The sequence below is a fragment of the Macaca mulatta genome, chromosome 3 (assembly GCF_049350105.2).
Source record: "Macaca mulatta isolate MMU2019108-1 chromosome 3, T2T-MMU8v2.0, whole genome shotgun sequence".
Taxonomy (NCBI): domain Eukaryota; kingdom Metazoa; phylum Chordata; class Mammalia; order Primates; family Cercopithecidae; genus Macaca; species Macaca mulatta.
Genome location: NC_133408.1, coordinates 52,473,607 through 52,494,006, shown reverse-complemented (window position 1 = coordinate 52,494,006; position 20,400 = coordinate 52,473,607). Strand labels below are relative to the sequence as shown.

General features: G+C 51.7%; 1 protein-coding gene across 2 annotated transcripts in view; it reads left to right on the top strand.

The window, feature by feature from the left end:
* CASTOR2 (cytosolic arginine sensor for mTORC1 subunit 2) overlaps positions 1–20,400 on the top strand; it is a 67,870-nt gene that overhangs the window by 5,938 nt on the left and 41,532 nt on the right.

Genomic DNA, 20,400 nt, shown 5'->3' with positions numbered 1-20,400 from the left:
GCATGGTGGTGCACACCTGTCGCAGGAGGTTTGGGTGGGAGGATCACTTGAGCCCGGGAATTTGAGGCTGCAGTGAGCTATGATGGCGCCACTGCACTCCAGCCTGAGCGACAGAGACCCTGTCTCTGAAAAACAATAAAAAAAGAAGATTAAATGTAACCAGGGGCTATCAACAAGGATGCTTTGTGGTTTTTGTTTGTTTGTTTGAGATGGAGTCCCACTTTGTTGCCCAGGCTGGAGTATAGTGGTGCAATCTCGACTCACTGCAACCTCCACCTCCCTGGTTCAAGCAATTCTCCTGCCTCAGCCTCTGGAGGAGCTAGGATTACGGGCACCTGCCACCACGCCCCGCTAATTTTGAATTTTTAGTAGAGACAGGGTTTCGCCATGTTGCTCAGGCCGGTCTCGAACTCCTAACCTCAGGTGATCCTCCCGCCTTGGCCTCCCAGAGTGCTGAGATTACAGGCATGAACCACTGCGCCCGGCCAGCAAGGATGCTTTGAGCTACAAACAACAAAAAGCCAGGACATAACCAATAAGAAGTTTGAACTTTGTGTGATCAGAGTTTATGGGTTGGGCAGCTCCAGGCTTGAGTAACTTAAAGGCTTGATGAGGTCATCAATTTCTGCTTGGCTACTAACCATGGCACAGAAGCATAGCCCCACTCTAATGGCTGGAGTGGCTCCGGGCGTCCTGGGCAGTCAGGAGGAAACTCGGTGAAGGAAGGCGCTGTTGCCTCTAGGGTGTCCCTGAGAAAACCTTTCCGGGGTAACCCCCATCCCTGCACAGACTTCCTCATCTCATTGGTCAGAAGTGGGTCACATGAACATGCCTCAGCCTATCACAGGCACAGGGAGGGAGACCATCATGGACCAATCAGGATTCACCACTCAAGGTGGGGCCTGCCACCTGGATGGATGGTCTCCGCCACAGGGAGGTGGAGGACCCAGCAGGGGTGATGGCCTTGTCCACAGTGGGACTGAGGCACTCGGTCCCGTAGCTGATCTACCTAGGACAGGCCTGGAGGCTGACTCAGGTGTGAGGGGCAGAGAGATTACTGTGCACAGACCACTGTGTGACCCTGGATCTAGGTGGAATCCCAGTGTGCCCCATCTGTCTGGCTCACCCTGACCCCTGGAACGGGGTGAACCTACTCCCAGAGTCCCCTCTATTTTTGTATTAATATTATTATGGAGCCACCTCTTTATTATTTGTTTATTTTGGAGACAGGGGCTCTATTACCCAGGCTGGAGCTCACTGCAGCCTCAAACTCCTGAGCTCAAGGGATCCTCCTGCCTCAGCCTCCCGAATAGCTGGGACTACAGGCGTGCACCACCACACCTGGCTAATTTATTTTACTCTATGTTTAGTAGAGACTGTGTTGCCCAGGCTGGTCTTGAACTCCTGGCCTCAAGCAGTCCTCCCACCTCGGCCTCCCAAAGTGCTAGGATCACAGGTATAAGCCACCATGCCTGGCTAATTTTTGTATTTTTAGTAGAGACGGGGTTTCACCATGTTGGCCAGGCTGGTCTCGAACTCCTGATCTGAGGTGATCCACCTGCCTCGGCCTCCCCAAAGTGCTGGGATTACAGGTGTGAGCCACCATGCCCGGCCGAGCAGCACCCTCCTTTTTGCCCGTGAAATGCTGTTATCTTTACATTCCAGTCTAGAAAGCCCATTGGATTGGCAAAAACTACACAGACAAGTATGCAATAAGCATGTGCCCATCAAAACCTTCTGCTGAATGCCCGGATCTGCTGAATGCACGTCTCTGGTTTGTTTTGACCTTCTCTGGATCGTTCGTGTTCCTACCTGCAGAAAATCTTGCAAATGAGCCACGGTGAACACTAAAGTCTTTTATTTATTTTATTTATTATTATTATTTTTTGAGACGGAGTCGCGCTCTGTCGTCCAACCTGGAGTGCAGTGGCGCAATCTCGGCTCACTGCAACCTCCGCCTCCCGGGTTCAAGCAATTTTCCTGCCTCAGCCTCTTGAGGAGCTGGGATTACAGGCGCACGCCACCACACCCGGCTAATCTTTGTATTTTTAGTACAGACGGCGTTTCACCATGTTGGTCAGGCTGGTCTCGAACTCTTGACCTTGTGATCCCCCTGCCTCGGCCTCCCAAAGTGCTGGGAGGTATGAGCCACCGTGCCCGGCTAGTGAACACTAAAGTCTTAAGAGACATTTATGGGAGAAAAGCTTAAAATTGCACAAAGTCCATGCAGAGCCCTCATCATTCCTCAGAGCACATTGGGCTGAGGCCACTGTCTCACTGCAGTTTAGGGAAACGACAGGTAGCCCAAGGGAGTTAGAGCCCTGGGACACCTCGGCTGGAATCCCAGCACTGCTCATCCTGGCTGTGTGACCTTGGACAAGTTGCTTGACCTCTCTGTGCTATGTTTCTTACCTGTAAAACAGGGATGGTGATCATGCCTGCAACCTAAGTGGTTGTGAGGACTTGATGAGATAAACGACGTCAAATACTCTCAAGAGTACCTGGTCCACTAGAAGCTCCAATAAGCATTCTTTTTTGAGATGGAGTATTGCTCTGTTGCACAGGCTGGAGTGCAGTGGCATGATCTCAGCTCACTGCAACCTCTGTCTCCCAGGTTCAAGCAATTCTTCTGCCCCAGTCTCCCAAGTAGCTGGGATTACAGGTCTCCACCACCATGCCTGGCTAATTTTCGTATTTTTAGTAGACAGAGGGTTTCACCATTTTGCCCAGACTGGTTTCGAACTCCCAGCCTCAAGTGATCTGGCTGCCTCGACTTCCCAGAGTGCTGGATTACAAGCGTGAGCCACCATACCCAGCCATTAAGCATGAACTGGGAAGGCCCTGGGGCCACTGGCCAGCACCAGTTTGTGAGGGCAGAGCCAGAAAAGCCCAGGATTAGAAAACTTTTTACACACAAACATAATCGCATCCTGATTCTGGAAAGTGGAGATGCTGTCACTGCTCTCGCAGAACTAAGCCTAGGACCTCACCTGTCACTTAGGTGTCGGCCTCTGGGGAGGGGCATCCAAAATGCTCTAGGACCACAGAGCTGTAAGCCAGTAAGGCTTCCTAGAGGAGGCGGCACCATCTGAGCCAAGAATGGGGTGATGGGTGACATGAGAAAATGTCAGGAGGTGCTGGGGATAAAGCAAGATGAGCAAGCAGGGAACAGGAGTGGGTGGGCACAGATGGATCAGGGGAGGGGTATGGGTGGAGAGGGCACGGGGTGAGCCCCAGAGCCTCGCCCATGCCCACTCGGGACAGCCATAGTCTGCTGCTGCCCAGAGAAAGGGGCTGGCTCAACCCCAGCTCCCAAATCTTTTTCCTATGCCTTTTTCCTTTTTCCTCATCTCTTTCCTGAACTATCCAGATAGCTTCCTGCCTCCTGCCTCTAGGGCAGCCCAAATGCTCATTGCAGCCCCATCCCTCTGGGCTGTAGGAGCAAATGCCTGGAGGCTGGAAAGAGAAAGGTGTCTGCAGGGAATAAGCCGCTGTCCTGTGGCAGGTGCAAATTGGTACGCTGTGTTCACGCAGAAACCCCACAGCGTGTACCTGCTGTAGGCAAGGCCCGATAGAAGGCGCGAAAGAAGTTTCTGTCCCGTGGGAGGAAAAGATGTGAGTCCTGTGTGTTCTCCAGCAAAAGCAGAGGGTGAGAGGACCAGAGGCCCACACAGGGGTCCTGGTTGGGAGTGCAGGGGCAGGGGGGAGTCCACGAGGAAGGAGGGACACAACTGGAGTGGGTGCTGGGTGGACTTCATGCATTCCTTCCGAATCCCCGACCACATCTCTACCTTGCGTGGTTTTGTTTGTTTTTTGAGACAGGGTCTCACTCTGTGACCCACGCGGGAATGCAATGGCGTGATCTCAGCTCACTACAACCCCTGCTTACTGGGTTCAAGCGACTCTTACGCCTCAGCCTCCTGAGTAGTTGGGATTACAGGCACGCACCACCATGCCTGGCTAATTTTTTTGTATTTTAATAGAGACGGAGTTTTGCCATGTTGGCCAGGGTAGTCTCGAACTCCTGACCTCAAGTGATCCACCCACCTTGGCCTCCCAAAGTGCTGGGATTACAGGCATGAGCCACCACGCCCGGCCTGAATCTTCCTTGATCAGATGTCTTCTGTCTATCCAGTCTGGCTCTGTCTACTCCCTTCCCAACACATGCCCTGTTTGAGGTAACCATGGTAGTTTTGTTTTGTTTGTTTTTGTTTGTGGAGATGGAGTTACACTCTGTCTCCCAGGCCGGAGTGCAGTGGCATAATCTTGGCTCACTGCGACCTCTGCCTCCTGGTTTCAAGTGATGCTCCTGCCTCAGCCTCCTGAGGAGCTGGGGTTACAGGTACCGCCACCATGCCCAGCTAATTTTTTGTATTTTTAATTCAGATGGGTTTTACCAGGTTGGCCAGGCTGGTCTTGAACTCCTGACTTCAAGTGATCTGCCCACCTCAGCCTCCTAGAGTGCTGGGATTACAGGCGTGAGCCACCGCACCTGGCCAACCGTGGTAGTTTGTTTTGTTTTGTTTTAGATTTTTTTTTTACAGAGGGGGTCTCACTCTGTTGTCCAGGCCGGTCTCAAACTCCTGACCTTAAGTGATCCTTCCGCCTTGGTTTCCCAAAGTGCTGGGATTACAGGCATGAGCCACTGCTCCCAGCTGCTGGCGGTTTTAAAAGCTAGGATCCCTCCACCCGCCTCTCCTTTAAATGTCTGTCTTAGCTACTTTCTTCCAAGTCACTGGGAGATGGTAAAAGCAATACTGCGAGACTTCCAAGGCTAGGGCACAAAAGGATAGCTTCTGCGTGGCGCTCCCTCCCTCCCAGATCCCTTGCTCTGTGGGAAACCAACCACCAAAGCCTGAGGACACCCAAGCAGCCCCATGGAGAGGCCCATATGGAGAGGAACTGAGGCATCCCGCCCGCAGCCGGCAGAGTGGGACTTTGAAAACAGATCCTTCCGCCCCAGGCAAGCCTTCCAGTGGATTGCAGCCCCAGCCAATGCCTTGAACTGCCAAGTTCAGCCACACCTAAATTCCTAACCCGTAGGAACTGTGAGAGATAATAAAAGTTTGTTGTTGTTTCAAGCCACTGAGATTTGGGGTAATTTGTTATGTAGCAACAGATAAGGAATGAAATGACCCTGCCATTTATCATTGAGATGGGAACAAACAGTTTTTAGAATAGCAGGAAGTACTTAAAATAATTACTAGATTGGCCAAGCAGTGGCTCATGCCTGTAATCCCTGCACGCCTGTAATCCCAGCACTTCAGGCTGATCGCTTGAGCTCAGGAGTTGGAGACCATCCCAGGTAACATGGTAGGACCCCGACTGCAAAAAATGCAAAAATTAGCTAGGCATGATGGCGCGTGCCTGTGATCCCAACTACTCAGGAGGCAAAGATGGGAGGATTGCTTGAGCCTGGGGGGTAGAGGTTACAGTGAGCCAAGATTGCACCACTGTACTCCAGCCTGGACAACATAATGAGACCCTGTCTCTACTAATAACAACAACAACAACAGCCTGCAGACAACAGGGCAAACCTGGCTATGTGATCACCCTACCTTTAGTCTAGCCAGAGAACTCTCGTGGGTCCTTAAACCTAACACAGACACTTCTTGACGTCGGCTTCAGCATCCTCTCCTCCGGGAAGCCACCCTGATGCCTGGTGAGTGGCTTCCTGGGATCACCCATGCCTCGGGGTGCAGGATGAGAAGGTGAGAGGGCTGGTCCCGATCCCCTTCTGTCTTCACCCCCAGGTCCATGTCCAGGGCTCAGGACTCGTTGACCCTTGGTGTTGACTTTCATCTGCCAGGGATTAAAAAAGTCACTTGTAGCTGGGTGCAGTGGCTCACCCCTGTAATCCCAGCACTGTGGGAGGTCAAGGTGAGTGCATCGCCGGAGGTCAGGAGTTCAAGACCAGCCTGGCCAACAAGGTGAAGCCCCATCTCTACCAAAAATACAAAAATTAGCTGGTGTGGTGGCGGACGCCTGTAATCTCTGCTACTTGGGAGGCTGAGGCAGGAGAATCGCTTGAACCAGGGAGTTAGAGGTTCAGTGAGCTGAAATCATGCCACTACGCTCCAGCCTGGGCAACAAGAGTGAAACTCCATTTCAAAAAAAAAAAACGTTGTAAAAGGTTTAATTGGTCTCTTCTGAGCCTGCACACGGCTGGAAAGGTTTTCTCTTACAACAGATCTGCAATATGAGGAACCAGCCCAGTTGCATAAACGCTGGGCCAGTGGGATTCAGGGTGTCCACAGTCCCTTCGGGCCCTCCATGGTGCTAAATTAAAACTTTTTGAAAAAAATTCTTGAGACAGGGTCTCACCCTGTCACCCAAGCTGGAGTGCAGTGATGCAATCTCAGCTCACTCCAGCCTCGATTTCCCAGGCTCCAGCAATCCTCCTGCCTCAGCCCCACTGAGTAGCTGGGACTGCAAGCACCCACCACTACGCCCAGATAATTTTTGTATTTTTTATAGAGACGGGGTCTCGCTCTGTTGCTCAGGCTGGTCTCGAACTCCTGGGCCCAAGTGATCCTCCTGCTTTAGCCTTCCAAAGTGCTGGGATTACAGGCGTGAGCTATATAGCTCCTGGCCTACATGGAAAACTGGTGTCTAGGTGCCATATACTCAGCCTTGCCCTTACCATAACATGTTGAATATACTCCAACCTCTGAGCTAGATCTCTGCCTAAAAACCTGGGATTTTGCTTGTGCACCCACATTTTTTTTTTCTTTTTTTGAGACTGAGCCTTGTTCTATCACCCAGGCTGGTGTGCAGTGGCATGATCTTGGCTCATTGCAACCTCCATCTCCTGGGTTCAAGAGATTCTCATCCTGAGTTCAAGAGATTCTCATCCCCCAGCCCTCCCAGTAGTTGGGATTACAGGTGCACGCCACCACACCTGACTCATTTTTACATTTTTAGTAGAGATGGGGTTTCACCATGTTGCCTAGGCTGTTCTTGAACTCCTGACCTCAAGTGATCCACCAGCCTCGGCCTCCCAGAGTGCTAGGATAACAGGCGTGAGCCACTGCACCCGGCCATGCACCCACATTTACAGCAACCTTATTCACTAGGGCCTAAAGGTGGAAGTGACCCAGGTGTCTACTGATGGATGAACAGATCAACAAAATGGGATGTATTCACGCAAAGGCATATTATGCAGGGGGGAACAAGGAAGGAAATTCTGACACATGCTACAACATGGATGAACCTTGAGGACATCATGCTGTGTGAAATCAACTAGTCACAAAAGGACAAATATTGCATGATCCCACTTGTATGAAATACCTGGTGTAGTAGCCAGAGTCATAGAGACAGAAAGAGTGATGGTGGCTAAGAGTTGGGGAGTTGGTGTTTAGTGGGTGTGGAGTTCCCATTGTGTAAGATGAAGAGTTCTAGAGATGGATGGTGGCAGTTGTGCTCAGTATTGCAGATTTGCTTAATACGATTGACTTGCACACTTAAAGATGGTTAAGATGGTAGATTTTGTTATGTGTATTTTACCACAATTAAAAACAATAAAATTTGAGGCCGGGCATGGTGGCTCATGCCTGTAATCCCAGCACTTTGGGAAGCAGAGGCGAGTGGATTGGTTGAGCTCACAAGTTCGAGACCAGCCTGGGCAACACGGTGAAACCTCATCCCTACAAAATATACAACATGTAGCTGGGTGTAGTGGCGTGTGCCTGTGGTCCTGGCTACTCAGGAGGCTGAGGTGGAAGGATCGCTTGACCCCAGGAGGTGGAGGCTGCAGTGAGCCGAGATTGTGCCACCGTAGTCCAGCCTGGGCAATAGAGCCAGACCTTGTCTCAAAAAAAATAAAAATTAATGTTTAAAATTTTATTTTAGATTCAGGAGGTACACGTGCATGTTTGTTACGTGGATATATTGCATACCGGTGAGGACTGGGCTTCTAGCATGTCCATTATCCAAATGGTGAACATTGTGTCCGACGATAGGTAATTTCTTAACCTTCCTCCCCTTCCCAACCTCCCGTCTATTGGAGTCCCCAGTGTCTGATGTTCCCATCTTTTTTTTTTTTTTTTTTGAGATGAAGTCTTACTCTGTCGCCCAGGCTGGCGTGCAGTGGTGCAATCTCGGCTCAATACAGCCTCTGCCTCCTGGGTTCAAGCGATCCTCCTGCTTCAGCCTCCCAAGTATCTGGGACTACAGGCATGTGCCACCACACCCAGCTAATTTTTGTATTTTTTAGTAGAGATGGGGTTTCACCATGTAGGCCAGGCTGGTCTCGAACTCCTAACCTCAGGTGATTCACCTGCCTCGGCCTCCCAAAGGGCTGAGATCACAGGCATGAGCCACTGCTCCCGGCCACAGCAGATTCTTCTTGAGCACCCACTATCCATGAGGCTTCCACTGGAATTCCCCATCATTCACCCTTATAGCAGCTCTGCAGGAAGGAACTGTCTGTCCCCAAGTCACGCAGTGGGCAAGAGCAGTTTGGGGTTCAGCCTTGCCTGCCCCCCACTCCCAACTCCTCCCCGCCTATGCCCTCCTGCACTCCCTGCACTCCTTTCCACTGTTAACCCAAGATGGAAAAGCTGATGCCAAGGGTCATTTCTGAGGATGTGCACGTAACAGGAAAAGCGTCAGACAGTTCTCCTGCCTTGGCCTCCCAAAGTGGTGGAATTATAGGCATGAGCCATCACACCCTGGCCTGGTTTCATCTTTAAAATAGGGATAAGGTCAGGCATGGTGGCTCACACTGGTAATCCCAACACTTTGGGAGGTCGAAGCGGGAGGATTGCCTGAGCTCAGGAGTTTGAGATCAGCCTGGACAGCGTAGTAAGACCCCATCTCTACCAAAAAAATAACTGGAAATGATACTCTGAATATCCTGGGTTGTTGTGAGAATTAAATGGGGAATGTTATGTCAGGAACTTAGTGAGGTGTTGATTACATAGTTAACCTATTATTCATATAAATTCAATGGATATTTATTGAGGTGCCCTGTACTTGATGCAAGCCTCGGCGAGGTGGCAGTGGTGGCCTCTGCTCCTGTGGCACGGATGGTCTGTTCTGCTTTGGAAGCCCGGGAAGGGCACATCTGACAATTGCAGGATGGAATGTCTAATGCTGATTTTTATTGGAGGAAGGGAAGCTGTTTATTTGTTTCAGATTGGCTGAGCTGTGGGGATGGGGGAGGCTGGCAGGAAGGGAGAGGTCTGTAGTAAGGAGACTAGAGAAACTTGGGGGCCGGGCAGGCAGCCCCCTGGTAAGAGCTGCTTCTTGGAACACAAAGAGCCATTGCATCCTCCGGCCGGCCTTGAGGAAGGTGTGACCTCTCTGCTCTCAGTAACGTCTTGGGGACTCTTTTCTGCCCTGCACACCAGCTCTGCCTGCAGGGTGCCTGGACACTCTGGATGTGTACTGTGTCCCCATACGGTGCTAGCAAGTCTTCCTCCCAGACTGCCCCCCATTTCTATGTCCCTTCCCTGGTGCATAGCACCACATCCAGCCCCGCTCCCACCCAGCCCACCCAGGTCTTGCCCACTTGACCCCTAGTCTTTCTCCAGTCGCCCCTCCTCTGCACACTGATTGCCATATCTTGTCTTCTTTTGCTTTTACTTCTTTTTTTTTTTTTTTTTTTGAGACAGAGTCTTGCTCTGTCACCCAGGCTGCTAGAGTGCAATGGCGCAATCTCAGCTCACTGCAACCTCCGCCTTCTGTGTTCAAGTGATTCTTCTGCCTCAGCCTCCCAAGTAGCTGAGACTACAGGTGTGCACCACCATGCCTGGCTTATTTTTATATTTTCAGTAGAGACAGGGTTTCACCATGTTGGCCAGGCTGGTCTCGAACTCCTGACCTCAGGTGATCCACCCGCCTTGGCCTCCCAAAGTGCTGGGATTACAGGTGTAAGCCCGCATGCCCAGCCTGTCTGCTTCTGTTCTAGCCCTCTCACTCCTGACCCCGTGACCCTGAGGCATCAGGACGAGGGTCTCATCTCCAGGCAGGCCCTCCTTAGCAGGGCAGCTTCAATTCGTGTAGGGATCAAATCCATCCTGTTGGGGCTTTACCATGTTCCCCAGGCTGGTCTCGAACTCCTGGGCTCAGACAATTCTCCTACCTTGGCCTCCTAAAGTGCTGGGATTACAAGTGTGAGCTGCCACGCTAGGCCTATTTTTTTATTTTTTATTATATATTTTTTTAATGTGGGAGAGTTCAAATGTGAAATTAAGGCCTGGTGCGGTGGTTCACGCCTATAATCCCAGCACTTTGGGAGGTGGAGACAAGAGGATCGCTTGAGGCCAGGAATTCAAGACCATTTGGGGCAACATAGCCAGACCCCGTCTCTACAAGAAATTTTAAAAATTAGCCAGACGTGGTAGTGCGCACCTGTAGTCCCAGCTACTCTGGAAGCCGAGAGACAGGAGGATCACTTGAGCCCAGGAGTTGGAGGCTGCAGTGAGCTAATTGCACTCCAGCCTGGGGGACAAAGTGAGACCCAGTCTTAAGGAAAAAAAAAAAGGTGGGAGGAAGTACAACCCACCACCCTTCTTCTTTGGGGTTAGAATTTTGGGCCTGCACTAGAATCTGGAACGCTGATAGGGGATGGGGACAGGTGGAGGTGTCAGGGGTGCCCTCAGACTCAACCCTCCTTCATTGCCTTAGAGGTGAGGCTGGGGAAGGACCCTGGGGTAAGGGGATTGCCCGTGCCCACTCCCCTGCATGCAGGAGCTGGATCTCTGATTCACTCCTCCGATTTCCTGATGGGAACCTGCTCCTGCATTTGGCCCCTGGGCCTCCAGGTAACCTTCCCCAGCCACCCAGGGCTTGACCCCAGGCAAGTGCAGCTCTAAGGGCAGACCCCACGGTGAGCTTTCTGGATGACTCCTTTGCACACACCCAGGCTGGACTCCCTCCACCCCCTCCCAGCTGAGCAATGATTTTGGGCTGTGTGGTCCACTACAGTAGCACAGTCAGGAATGAGGGAGTGTATGGGCTGGGCACGGTGGCTCACGCCTGTAATCCCAGCATTTTCGGAGGCTGAGGCAGGCGGATCACAAGGTCAGGAGTTCAAGACCAGCCTGGCCAATATGGTGAAACCCCATCTCTACTAAAAAATACAAAAATTAGCCAGGTGTGGTGGTACACACTTGTAGTCCCATCTACTCGGGAAGCTGAAGCAGGAGAATCACTTGAACCCAGGAAGCGGAGGTTGCAGTGAGCTGAGATTGTGCCACTGCATTCCAGCCTGGGCAACAGAGTGAGACTCTGTCTCAAAAAAAAAAAAAAAAAAAAAGAATGAGGGGGTGACGCCTTGGAGAACAACCTGCAGGCCTGGTGTCACCTGCAGATGACAAGGCTACCATATCCATTCCTCAAACCAGGCCTCTGAGGGGCCCTGGTGGGTAGGGTGCTGGAGGAAGAACTCAAGCTTGCAGGCAGTAAAACACATTTCTTTCTTTCTTTCTTTTTTTTTTTTTTTTGGTGTGGGGGACAAGAGTCTCACCCTGTTGCCCAGGCTGGAGTACAGTGGCGCAATCTCAGCTCACTGCAAACTCTGACTCCTGGATTCAAGCGATTCTCCTGCCTCAGCCTCCCAAGTAGCTGGGATTACAGGCGGGCGCCACCACACTTGGCTAATTTTTATATTGTTAGTAGAAACAGGGTTTCACCATGTTGGCCAGGCTGGTCTCGAACTCCTGACCTCGGGTGATCCACCCACCTCAGTCTCCCAAAGTGCTAGGATTACAGGTGTGAGCCACTACACCTGGCCACATTTCTTCCTTTCTTTCTTTTTTTTAATCTATGCTTTTCTTCACACTCTTCAGACTTTGTTCTAGTCCACGATTTCCTTCCTGGAGCTTCTCTCTGACCACACACACCCCAGCCCCTCAGTCCAAATTAGCCTGGTGTAACTGGCTTTATTTGTCAGTTTCTGCAGAACAGTGAAGAAGGTGATAGCATCCACATTATAGGGCTGTTCACGGGAGGCTTAAGTGAGATCTTACAGAGAAAGTGCTTAGCAGGTGCCCCAGGTCCAGAGTCTGGGGTTGGCAGTGAGTTGTGTGTGTCTCCTGCCCTGACCCCCTCTGCAAACTTGGTGTCTGAGTGCTTGAGCACAGCCTCAAGTGCTTGAGTGAGGCACACTTGACCAGCTTATGTGATTCCCCATGGCACCGTGGTGTGGGGAATATCCTCCAACAAGGCACCTAATCAAGTACTCTCTCTCCACTCCACTGTTCCTACCACATATCCCTGGGCAGGTCACCCTGCCTTTCTTTTTTTCTTTTGAAGACAGGGTCTCGCTTGCTTACCCAGGCCGGAGTACAGTGGCAAAATCATAGCTCACTGCAGCCTCGACCTCCTGGGCTCAAGGGATCCTCCTGCCTCAGCCTCCTAAATAACGGACTACAGGTATGTGCCACCATGCCTGGCTAATTTTTAAAATTTTGTAGCTGGGCGTGGTGACTCATGCCTGTAATCCCAGCAGTTTGGGAGGCCGAGGCGGGCGGATCACAAGGTCAGGAGTTGGAGACCAGCCTGGCCAACATGGTGAAACTCCATCTGTACTAAAAATACAAAAATTAGCTGGGCATGGTGGCTCACGCCTATAGTCCCAGCTACTCGGGAGGCTGAAGCAGGAGAATTGCTTGAACCCGGGAGACGGAGGTTGCAGTGAGCCGAGATCGTGCCACTGCAGTCCAGTCTGGGCAACAAGAGCAAGACTCTGTCTCAAAAGAAAAAATAATAAAATATTTTGTAAAGACAGGGTTTGGCTTTGTTGCCCAGGCTGGTCTCAAACTCCTGGCCTCAAACGATCCTCCTGCCTTGGCCTCCATAAGTGCTGCATTATGCGATTACAGACGTGAGCCACCTTACCCAGCCTTTGTGAGCCATTAGCTCTTATCTGTGTCTGGGGGCATTCTCAAGATCAAGGAATATAACACCAGGGTCAGACTCAGACTTTGCATACAGTAGGCTGTTAATACTTGGGTTTTCTGCTCGGTTTCTAGGGCATTGAGACTGATAGAAGCAGCTGACCCTGCTAAGGGAGGCAGGCACGTATTGTCACCAAGATACCCTGGAGATCAGGGGAGGTTATTTGGGGCTGGGGATCTCCGAGGAGGGGCAGAGAAGTTAGCACCATCATTGGGCTGGAAATGGGAAGCATTTGGCTTGATGGAAGTGGTGAGGCTGGGGTGTGGGACCCTGGCCATATGACCTCCATGGGGTGATCTCAGTAGAAATTGGGACCTGCCAACCATGGTGGCCTGGGAGAGTTGAAATGCTGGGTGATACAGAACAACAGGCGAGCTGCTGTCTCCCCACCTTTGGGAGAGCACTCTCTGATGGTGGATCCCTGGAGGAAGGGCCCCAGGAGCCCACACCCCCCTTCCTGCTCCTCTCACTGCTGTTGATGAAGATGACAGTGAGGCTCCCCCTGACTCAGGTTCCTATGGGCCAGGCCTACCGCCATACCCTTTGGATGCATTATCAACTCAGGTGGGTATATGACCTCCCTTATGTCACAGATAAGGAAACTGAGGCCCCAGAGGGTGAGGAACCTGCCCAAAGCCATCTGTATAACTTAGTCGAAGAAGCTAGCTTTGGACTCAGAAGTCTGATTTAAGAGCCACTCGGGCACAGTGACTCACACCTGTAATCCCAGCACTTTGGGAGGCCGAGGCAGGTGGATCACCTGAGGTCAGGGGTTCAAGACAAGCCTGGCCAATGGGGTTAGTAGAAAACCCATCTCTACTAAAAGTACAAAAATTAGCTGGGTGTGATGGTGCACAACACACCTGTAATCCCAGCTACTCAGGAGGCTGAGGCATAAGAATCGTTTGAACACAAGTGGAGATTGCAGTGAGCCCAGATTGAACCACAGCACTCCATCTTGGGCGACAGAGTATGGTCTGAAAAAAAAAAGAACCACTCTAGACTGCGCCACTCCTCTCTATGCAGGGTGGGCCGGTGAGGCTCTGAAAGATGGGAGGTCTAGCCCCTTCTCAGGGCAGGTCTGGTTCTGGTCCTTGGGGCTCCCACAGAAGCAAAAGCTGAGCACCTTTCAAGAATTACTGTCAGGGGGTTGGGTGCAGTGGCTCACACCTGTAATCTCAGCACTTTGGGAGGCTGAGGTGATGGAATTGCTTGAGCTTAGAAGCTCCAGACAAGCCTGGGCAACCTGGCGAGACCCCCATCTCTACAAAAAAAAAAAAAATACAAGAAGTAGCTGGGCATGGTGGTTCCTGCCTGTAGTCCCAACTATTCTGGAGGATCGCTTGAGCCTGGGAGGTTGAGGCTGCAGTAAGCCAGGATCATGCCACTGCACTCCAGCGTCGGGGACAGAGATTGAGAAAGAGCTTGTCTCAAAAAAATAAAATAAAATAAAATAAAATAAAAGAATCATTGTCAGGAAATCTCAGTTCCACCCTGATCCTCTCATCCCAGCTCTGCCCTTGCTAACTGTGATGGTAAGCATGTTCAATTACCCCCCAGGCCTCAGTGTCCCGTCTGCAGAGGGGCATGGCAGAGCCTTCCTTAGGGTGGCCTGAGGGTTAGATGGCATCAGGGACAGACCAAGCCCAGCACCACATCTACCACAGGTGGTTGCTCCAGATGGATACCTGGATAGCTCTTTTTTCCTTAAATCATTTTAGCCAAGTTCAGCTTTTCATTGACTCCTTCAGCATATGCTTACCGAGACACCGATGCCACCTTTATTTATTTATGTATTTATTTGTTTATTTATTTATTTATTTGGATTTTTTTTTTGAGACAGAGTCTCCGTCGCCCAGGCTGGAGGGCAGTGGCGCGATCTTGGCTCACTGCAACCTTCATTTCCCCAGTTCGAACAATTCTCCTGCCTCAGCCTCCTGAGTAGCTGCGACTACAGGCATGCACCAGCACACCTGGCTGATCTTTTTGTATTTTTAGTAGAGATGGGGTTTCGCCATGTTGGCCAGGCTGGTCTTGAACTCCTGACCTCAGGTGATCTGCCCGCCTTGGCCTCCCAAAGTGCTGGGATTACAGGCGTGAGCCACTGCATCTGGCCAGCTCTTTTCTTAAATCATTTTAGCCAATTTCAGCTTTCCATTGACTCCTTCAGCGATGCTCACTGAGACACGGATGCCACCTTTATTTATTTGCATTTTTTTGAGACAGAGTCTTACTCTGTCGCCCAGCCTGGAGGGCAGTGACGTGCAACCTCCACCTTCCTGGTTCAAGTGACTATACTGCCTTAGCCTCCCAAGTAACTGCGACTACAGGCGTGCACCACCACACCCAGCTAATTTTTTTGTATTTTTAGTAGAGATGGGTTTTCGCTATGTTGGCCAGGCTGGTCTTGAACTCCTGACCTCAAGTGATCAGCCCTTCTTGGCCTTCCAAAGTGCTGGGATGACAGGCGTAAGCCACCACACCCAGCTGGATACCGTCTTTAAAACACGCTTGCAGAAGGCCAGGCGCGGTGGCTCACGCCTGTAATCCCAGCACTTTGGGAGGCCGAGGCGGGCGGATCACAAGGTCAGGAGATTGAGACCACAGTGAAACCCCGTCTCTACTAAAAATACAAAAAAATTAGCCGGACGCGGTGGCGGGCGCCTGTAGTCCCAGCTACTTAGGAGGCTGAGGCAGGAGAATGGCGTGAACCCGGGAGGCGGAGCTTGCAGTGAGCCGAGATCGCGCCACTGCACTCCAGCCTGGGCGACAGAGCGAGACTCCGACTCAGAAAAAAAAAAAAAAAAAATGCTTGCAGGGGTGGATCACGAGGTCGGGAGTTCAAGACCAGCCTGGCCAAGAAGGTGAAACTCTATCTCTACTAAAAATACAAAAGACGAATTAACCAGGTGTGGTGGCGGGTGCCTGTAATCCCAGCTACTCAGGAAGCTGAGGTGGAGAATTATTTGAACCTGGGAGGTGGAGATTACAGTGAGCCGAGATCGCGCCACTGCACTTCAGCCTGGGCGACAGGGTTAGACTCCGTCTCAAAAAAAACAAAAAACAAAAAAACACAGCTGCAGGTCTCAGTGTTACAGAAGGTTCCCATATCCAGAGCGCCAGGGGCCATGCGCTGAGTTCAGATACTGCCTGTGGTGCTTCTGATCACCTTCCCCTTATGCCCCCTTCCAAAAATGTGGGTCTGGGAGAAGGTGGTGATTTTCGGACAGCACAGCTCCTACCTGTACTGCAGGCCCTGCCTTGCACACCACATGTGTTCCTAGAATAGCCCATGAAAAACAAATGGTTTGGCCGGGTGCAGTGGCTCACGCCTGTCATCCCAGCACTTTGGGAGGCGAAGGAGGGAGGATCACTTGAGGTCGGGAGTTGGAGACCAGCCTAGACAATGTAACAACATCCCCATCTCGATAAAAATTTTTAAATTTTTAAAAATTAGCCAGGTATGGTGGCACACGCCTGTAGTCCCAGCTACTCTGGAGGGCAAGGTGGGAGAATCTCTTGAGCCCAAGAGTTTGAGGCCGGCAGTGCACTCCAGCGTGGGCAACAGAGTGAGACCTTGACTTTAAATCCAAAAAAGTTCAACCATTAGGATCTTCCCCTGTGTTTATGCCACCAAGGAGTGTGTGTTCTGTAAAGCTAGCACTGGCCGGGTGCTGTTACTCACGCCTGTAATCCCAGCACTCTGGGAAGCCGAGGCAAGCAGATCACGTCAGGTCAGGAGTTCAAGACCAACCTGGTCAATGTGGTGAAACCCCCATCTCCACTAAAAATACAGAAATTAGCTGGCCGTGGTGGTGGGCACCTGTAATCCCAGCTACTCGGGAAGCTGAGGCAGGAGAATCACTTGAACCTGGAAGGTGGAGGTTACAGTGAGCCAAGATCACGCCACTGCACTCCAGCCTGGGCAATAGAGTGAGACTGTCTCAAAAAGAAAAAAAAAAAAAAATCCAAGACCCCTAAATCCTCCCATAGAAGAAGGAAGGTTCTCAAGTCCTCAGACACACATATCTGTTGGGAGGGCAGATTCCCCTGCAGTCTGGGCCTTTCTCCCGCAGAGGGCAGGGACAGGTGGCCAGAAGAAGAGCAATTCAGGTAATTTGTGTGATCCAGGAAGGCCATGCCTCTGGTTCTTCACCCCCACGGGGAGTCAGGCCCCTCTCACAGTGGCTGGGGAAGACGGAGATGGAGCAGTGAGAAGATTCTTTCTCTCTGGTTTTCTTTTTTTCTTTTAATTTATTTTTTCGAGACAGAGTCTTGCTCTGTCACCTGGGCTGGAGTGCAGTGGCGTGAGGTCGGCTCCCTGCAACTTCCACCTCCCAGGTTCAAGCACTTTTCCCGCCTCAGCCTCCTGAGTAGCTGGGATTACAGGCACACACCACCACAGCTGGCCAATTTTTGAATTTTTAGTAGAGATGGGGTTTTGCCATGTTGGCCAGGCTGGTCTTGATCTCTTGACCTCAAGTGATCCACCTACTTTGGCCTCCCAAAGTGCTGGGGTTACAGGCGTGAGTCACTGCGCCTGGACTTTTTTTTTTTTTTAAATAATATTTTACAAAAATTGATGTTAAGCTGTTCTCACTGTTGGCCTCTGGCCTTCATTGCTCATTGTTCATCTGCTGTCCAGAGATAGCTGATGGTCACTGGCCAGTTCTTTTTTTTTCTTTTTTGAGATGGAGTTTCATTCTGTCACCCAGGCTGGAGTTCAGTGGTGCCATCTCAGATCACTGCGACCTCTGCCTCCCGGGTTCAAGAGATTGTCCTGCCTCAGCCTCCCAAGTAGCTGGGATTACAGGTGCCCACCACCACTCCCGGCTTATTTTTGTATTTTTAGTAGAGACGGAGTTTTACCATATTGGTCAGGCTGGTCTCGAACTCCTGACCCCACCTTGAAGGCAGCCCTGGAGCCCTAAGTCATCCTACAGGAACTTATCTCCCCACCTCGTTGGTGCTCTGGGCACTGACCTCACCATTGGTCACACACTGCCACTCATTACCATCCAGGAAGTCAGATGCCCTTAAAACCCAAGGCACTGAGCACCTTTGGGGGTCCAGGAAAGGAAAACAGCCTATCTCTAGGCCAGGCTTGTTTTCTTTGGCCCACCCAGTGTGTTTTGAAAAAATTCCACCAGCATTTAAACATTGAGAAAGAGCATACAAATCTGGCCTTCCATCTTTTCTTGAAAAACTGGGAGACCCTTCAACCCAGGGCCCGTATGGCAACAGTTTATCGGAGTGAAGTGGCAGCTGTCCCCCCCGCCCCCACCTTTCAGCAGGGAGGGGGCCCCGGGTGACCTCAGTTCCTTCCACTCCCGGGTGTCCCCTGACACGGAAGCCAGGTCGTGGGTGCGTTTGTCGTGGTCCTCATACCGCCCTGTTCCTTGGGTACAGAAAAGAAGCCTCTACTGTTCCTTCCCAAAAGTGCAAGGAAGAGAAAGAGACTCAGAGGGGCCCCCAGTTTCTTCATGAACGTGGAGAATGTTCCCAGGTGTTTACTAGGCAAATTGTGTCTCAGCCCTGCATCTCTTCACCTGAGTATCTCAGCTGCCTGCCCTTTGCAGGCCTGTGAGCTGCAACCCCTGCTCTAGACGCTTCTTTTGGTTTGTTTGTTTTGAGACGGAGTCTCAGAGCAGAGTCTTGCTCTGTCACCCAGGCTGCAGTGCAGTTGTGCCTCGGCTCACAGCAACCTTCGCCTCCCAGGTTCAAGCAATTATCCTGCCTCCGCCTCCCCAGTGGCTGAGATCATAGGCGCCCCCCACCACTCCCGGCTACTTTTTGGTATTTTCAGTAGAGAGACGGGGTTTTGCCATGTTGGCCAGGCTTGTCTCAAATTCCTGACCTCAAGCGATCCTCCCGCCTCAGCCTCCCAATGTGATGGGATTACAGGCATGAGCCACCGCTCCCAGCCCCTGCTCTAGACGTTTCCAAGTTCTTCCTTGATCGAGGTCCTCTCCCTCCTCCTCCTCCACCACCAGAACCCGCTGCAAAAACACAAGCATATCTATGTCCTGACCCCGATCCCTCGCAGAGCTCTAGCAGGCATTGCTGACTTCAGTGGCAGTGATGGCTGGGACGGCTCCTCTTGACACTCCTGGCCATCCTTCCAGGCTCTTAGCTGGAAGGGCACAGAGGCTGTGGTCTGCTTCGGTGTCAGCCCAGACTCGGCCAGGCCCAGGGGCTTTGGTTTCTGGGTCCTGCATCCCCTGGGGTCTCTTCTCTGGGCCACAGTGGATGGAACCTGCAGTGGTTCATTTTGGGCGGCCGCTTGCCTGGATGGAGGGATGTGCAGATAACGGGTAAGGCGTTATTTCTGGGTATATCCAAGGGGGTTTCCAGAAAGATTGCCATTGGAATCAGCGTGGACAGGTACCATCCAGTCAGCTGAGGGCCTCGGTAGAACAAAAAGACAGAGAAAGCTGAATTTTCTCTCTCTCTCCTGGAGCTGGGACACCCTCCTCCTTCTGCCCTTGGAAATCAGGACTCGGGGCTCCAGGCTTTGAACTCTGCACCAGCAGCACCCCGGGTTCTCAGGCCTCTGGCATGGGATTGAGAGTTACACCATTGACTTCCCTGGTTCTGAGACCTTCAGACTTGGACTGAGCCACAATACCAGCTTCCCTGGGTCTCCAGCTGCAGATGCCCTCCCGGGGGACGTCTCAGCCTCAATAATTGCATGAGCCAATTCCCCTAATAAATTCATTCTTATGGATCTCTATCTATTTCCTAGTGGTTCTGTCTTTCTGGAGAACTCTGACCAGAACAGATCCTGAGCCTGGCTCCCCTGCTTGAGAGAAGACGGAGCCCAGACAGGAAGCACGGGAGGGGTGTTTAGAGATTGAACAGGGCGGTCTTCCCTGAGCTGTAGAAACGATTCTTTTCCAAGCAGCCAAAGTGAGCTGCTTAAAACAGATCACATCTAGGCCAGGAGCAGTGGCTCACACCTGTAATCCTAGCGCTTTGGGAGGCCGCGATGGGTGGATCACTTGAGGCCAGGAGTTCGAGACCAGCCTGGTCAACATGGTGAAACCCTGTTTCTACTAAAAAGACAAAAAATAAGCCAGGCATGGTGGCGCGTGCCTGTAATCCCAGCTACCCGGGAGGCTGAGGCAGGAGAATCACTTGAACCCGGGAAGGGGAGGCTTCAGTGAGCCGAGATCGCGCCACTGCACTCCAGCCTGGGCGACAGAACGAGACCCTGTCTCAAAAAAAAAACCAGGGCCGGGCGCGGTGGCTCAAGCCTGTAATCTCAGCACTTTGGGAGGCCGAGACGGGCGGATCACAAGGTCAGGAGATCGAGACCAGCCTGGCTAATACGGTGAAACCCCGTCTCTACTAAAAAATACAAAAAACTAGCCGGGCGAGGTGGCGGGCGCCTGTAGTCCCAGCTACTCGGGAGGCTGAGGCAGGAGAATGGCGTAGACCCGGGAGGCGGAGCTTGCAGTGAGCTGAGATGGGGCCACTGCACTCCAGCCTGGG